Raw genomic sequence first — 5,489 nt, forward strand, 5'->3', positions numbered from 1 at the left:
GCAAAGGGAACATGCCAGTGAAGAGTCTGTTGCACAATGCTGGAGCAAAATGGAACAGAAATCCACCTCTTTGGAAATGAGCAGCAGCCTCAAAAGCCTCAGTGTTTGGCTGTGATTTTCCCATAGACGTGTTTTTACAGCTGTGGTTAATGTGTGACTAATCCTCACTGTGCAATAACCACACAACCACTCCTTAGAGCGATGCGAGCCCACGGTGGGTTTGGGTTGGAAGTAGAGATGGTAACATCTGAAAAGAATACTTAAAACTGACAACACTTCTGAGCAGGATTCTAATCATTTATGTCATGCCTGAGAAACTTGCAGCCAGGTCCAGTGTATATATATGTATAATAAAAAAGACAAACCACCTCCCGAGAACAATAAACAGTTCAAAGGCTTGTGTTCCCAGGCGGCTGCTATCAAACATTAACAGCACTATTTGAGCAGGAAGAGCAGACTCAACCAGCACTTTCAAGAGCATATGCAATTTGTCTTTTCCTTTAGTAGTACACTAACAGCAATAATAATAATAAAGCCACATTTTCAGTCTGAATAAAAGGCAGGTAATGTTGCTCCGAAGCAGCCATATTTTCCTCTGTGCCACCCTGAGAAGAATAAAACTCCTGGAAGTTCTTGAACCATTGCTCTCTGTTATGAAGACTGAATACTCAACTGTTGTTTCAAGTTATTCATAAAGGCAACTTCAGGCCTGGATGTACTGAATGAGAAATGACATCATCAGGGCTGTGTGCTGCATGTAGCTGCACGTACAGTCCTACTCAGTCTGTGTGATAGTCCCTGAAGAGCTGGCCAGGCCCTGGTGTCCATTCAGAGGTGGGCTTTGAAAGCCACTGATCATGACAGGGATGATTTTTGATTGCCAGCAAAGTCAGCTTTTCAGATCTTCTCCAGGTATGGACAGATAAACAATTAGATGGGCCATCTGCTCCCTTGCTTAGATGCATGCCAACTCTTTCTTTTTATGCAATATCTGCTTTATTTTGAGGGATCCTAGTCTGAGGGGGTTGTTAAAATACAACAATGATCCTTTATGGCCTGTTGAAGTTGTTTCAGTCTTAATTCCAATTGGTTTGATTTTGTTCTGCACAGACATCCTAAGTTTCAACACTTTTAAGCTTTCCTCAGCCAAGGTTTTGTATAAGGCAGTCTGTGTCTGTCTGTTAGAGTAACAAACCATGTGATTCCTTCTGGTCACACACTGGCACCCAGCTCATCACCTGAGCACAGCAAGAGGTTCAAGAGCAAGAGTGCTCAGGCTTAGGGAGCATCTCCAGAGGAGCAGCCCCTTTCTCTCAGCATATGCTACTTCCAAATCTGATGGGAGTCAGGTGCCAGAAAAGAGAGGTATCTCATTCAGAACCTGCATTTCTCAGCTCCTGCTGAGTTTCCCCAGGCACTCAAACCCTCTCCTTTCAGAAAGAGATGCAACCTGGTTTGCCACATGAAGGACCATTCTCCTAAGGCACGGGTTCCCAGGCTTTGTTTAGAGGGAGAAATGCACTGGTGGCATCAGCCTAAGTTTCTTCCAGGCCCCACTCTTTTCCTCAGTGTCCCTGCCCTCACCTCGACCACCTGCAGCAGCCCCAGCCCTGTATACAAGAGGAATCCAGCTGGCTCCTGCCTATGACTTCCAGAGGTAAGGCAGGTGAGATAGGTTTTGGTGGTGGATTTTTTGAGGCTTGGGGGGTTTGTGATTGTTTTTCTCTGCATGCTATTTTTGAATGCATTGCACATCAGAGGGGTACCACAGTTTGGGGACCCCTGGCCTGGTGGCACATATTAAGCATACCACTCTCTCCCACACAGGTTTTCAGGGGCCAGGAATGCTTTGATGGTTGGCTCAGACAAGTAGGGGTTCATGCTGAGGACATTTTTATACAACAGAGTCACATGGCTTTGGTTAAACTGGAACAGCTGCACTCTGGGGTCTAGGATCTATCCAAATCCTAATCTTTATTTTTAAATCACACCTATTTATCCTTTGCTCTATGCCATTTTGAGGTAGGATTTTCTACTTTTAAAAGCACTTAATATTTTCTGACTTTTTAAAATTTAGTGATTTAGTGATTGCACTTCCCTAGTTCCTGTTTTAATTTCTCATTGGCACATAGTTGTGTATCCATGCAAATGCATACACATAATTACATGTACATATACACATGTGCACGTGCACAAAGCAGAGTATAAATCACCTTTTGTTATCATCTCAAAGACTGCTCCAGAAGGCTGCCCATCTGCCTTTCTATGCTAAAGGAGGAGAGTAATAAACTAGAGTAAATTAAAAAAAAAAAAACCAAACAAAACAGCCAGGGTAAGAAAAAGGAAGGGTTTTTAACTGATCTCTCTGTTCTTTGCATAGACTCTCAGCTGAAGGACATCCCACTAGCTCAGGAACATTTTATACTGTAATCTTCCTGAGCATCCAGCTTTGTTTTCAGTACATTTTGATCTTTTCTCCCTACCATTACTGGAACGATTCTCAAAGTTTTTAATTTTTTAAATGTTTATACTGGCTAATTCTTTTTTTTCTTGTTGCCATATTATTCTTTTGCCTAAATTGCTCTTCCCCATCCTTGGTACTGTCCTGTACCATGACAAGCATGCAGAAAGAAACTGTGTGACCTGTCACTCTGTGTTTTCCTGAGCTGGACAAACCTAACACCATTAGTTTACTATGGGAAGAGACTCTGTTCTCCCACATAATTTAAATGTTTTTCCTCTGTTCCTTCCCAGCATGAGTTAACCCTGGACTGTGTAGGTGATGGTAAGCAAAGGGCTCACTAGTTCTTTGTCTAATGACACCCATGATGCCAACAATTCGCTCTACTTGCTGGAAATATTTGCTGGCTACTACATCCTGTATTGACTTATTTTTTCCTTTCTTACAGCTACAGCACACATAATTATTCTAAAATTGACTAATTCACCTACCCCTTTCTTCCCCTCTTATTCCCAGGTTAGAACAGAAATTCCTTTTGTTATCCCCTTCAAGCTTGACCTTGACCTGTTGAAGTTCACCCTAAATGTTACTTGTCAGAATATTAACATATCCTTCATACTCTAAACTGTCAAGGGGGCCCAAATTCCAAACAGCAAATGTAATTCTGTGTACTTCCTTCCATGTCAGACAGTATTTAGAAAGATGTCCCCAAAATGAGGTCTCTTCTCCCTCCTAACTCTCTGCCTTGCTCCTTAGCTCACTCTTCACCACTTTACAATTCTTCCACTAATCCCTAGTTTCCTCCTTTTGATTATTCATTTTCTGTGTGGCACTGATAACTTGCTTTAGTGAAGTTCAATTACAAAAGACTGCCTTTGTCTGAAAAAAAACCCTGCTATCAAAAAGCAAGATATCTGATTAGTCAGGCACAATCTACTTTTGGTGAATCTATTTTGTATTTTGTCCTGTATATCATCATCCTACCTTTTAATTTCTCTATCCATCAAATCCTTTTGTAAGACCCTGCATACTGCTGAGGCTGCTCCTTTTCCTCTCCTCTCTCCCTTAGTGAAGGCACTGCACTTCATTTTCTGCAGTAAAATTACTGTCCTCTAACTTGACAAACTTATTAAAAATTCTGTCCATCAGGCTTCCAGTTTTATGAGTTAAACACCACCCCGGAATGCTAAGTAACTATTTGGTTTTGAGCCTCTACCTCAGCTCTCGCATATTTAAAAGGTTGGGTTTTGGTTTTTTTTAGTTTTGCAGCTATCTCAAATGGAGCGAATTTCACCCTGCATCTTTATTCCATTCCTACTCATTTTCATCAATATACACACTAGTCCTGATGAAGACTCAGATAAGGCATTTATGAAATGCCTGACATAGTTTTTCTTCTCAGCACCCCTGTAGAGTGGTTCTCTTTATTTCCTGTTCTCTATTTCAATTACAAGATTATACAGCCTTTTAGGTTTGCTTTAGCTTCCTTTATAGGCTCTAATACAACCTGACAAAGTGAGAATTGTGAAAAGTCCTCCTTCTCTCATAGTTTGCCTTCTTTGACATTCAGTGCATTTACACCCTCCAGCTCGTTTTTCCAGAACAAAGAAGGGGTCAAATTTTTCTGCCAGCCACATTCTTTGCATCTCACTTGTGAACAAGAGCAAATGTGATAATTGCTCCAGCATGGATGAAGAAGGAAGTCAGGAAGCACAGTGAACAGAAATGTGACTCAGGAAAACCCAGGCCAACCTGTGTCAGAGTACAGAGGCAGACCAGCCCTCCTGTAGATAATTCTCTCTTGCTACAACAAAATTTCTCTCAAGAGCACACTGAGGATCAGACAGGTGTTGCACTTGCAAGGATTTTCACACAGGAATTTCCCACTTCCCTTAGCACTTCATTTTATTCCCTCCCTGCCACCTTAACTTCACACATTATCACTGACTAGAAAAGGGGAAGCAAAAGTCTTGGTAGCCCCTAAGGAAGGGAATTCATAGCTGGTGAGGCAATGCAAACCAGCCAACTCTGATCTTACACAAGTCTTTTACCAGTTAAAGGGGCTGCCAAAGTGGGCATGAAGTTAAAAAGCACTTTTCAGCTGTGTTTAGCTATGGAAACAAGTCTTCTAAACTCAGTCCTTCAATCCTTTTGCCTGATCTCAAAACTTTCTGATTACCAAGATTCCTCCAAACGTTTTTTTTTTTTGGTAAGCATAGCCCCCATGGTTCCAATGTAAGCAAGAGGAGTTCATAAACTCAAAATACAGTGGCTGATTTACAGAACAAAAAATAAGTTTCTTGCTGTTCAAAACCTTACAAAAGAAAATAATTGTAAAGCTGCAGTAAGACCCACCCAGACAGACAGCAGCTCCTGACTTCCCCATTTTGTGAAGGACATTTTCCTCTACTTCTGTGTGCCCCATCTCCTCCTACACAAGCCATAGTGCCCCAGAGTAATTGATGTTGCACAGCAGAATACCAAGGACAGGCCTGCTCTGTTCTCCCTCCTTGGGGGTACACTCCCCAATTTGTCTTGGAAAGCAGGTTTTAACAGAAAGGCTTGGAGCTGCCCTCCTACAGCTCTCTCTGCTGTCAAACTCCTGAGGGCAGAAGACAGGGAGCAACAGGAAGCCCTGCGGAAGATTGGTAGCTTTTATCACCATTTTAGGGATGGTGACACGCTGTACAAGGACAGGTCCCAAAATCAGAACCAACATGAAATGTTGCAGGGCTCTAACAAAGCCATTTCATTCAAGTCTCCACCAGAGCCCATTTGTATCCCACACCAGTGCCTCCAGCATGAGCAGCTCACTGCAACCAGGTCACCCAAGGTAGGGTGGGAGGGAAGCAGGCCACACTCTTACCCTTTAAATGTTGAACTGAATCTCTGTCTTTAGCCCCAAAATTCACAGTTCTGTAACCCAGTTCCAGTTCTGTAACCAAATTCCTTAAAGACCTAGGCAGTCTTAAAAAGAACATCTGTTTTTTTAAGTATTATACCTATCAGTGTTCACAGATCAGACACA

This window comes from Corvus cornix, chromosome 3, assembly GCF_000738735.6.
Source record: "Corvus cornix cornix isolate S_Up_H32 chromosome 3, ASM73873v5, whole genome shotgun sequence".
Classification (NCBI taxonomy): domain Eukaryota; kingdom Metazoa; phylum Chordata; class Aves; order Passeriformes; family Corvidae; genus Corvus; species Corvus cornix.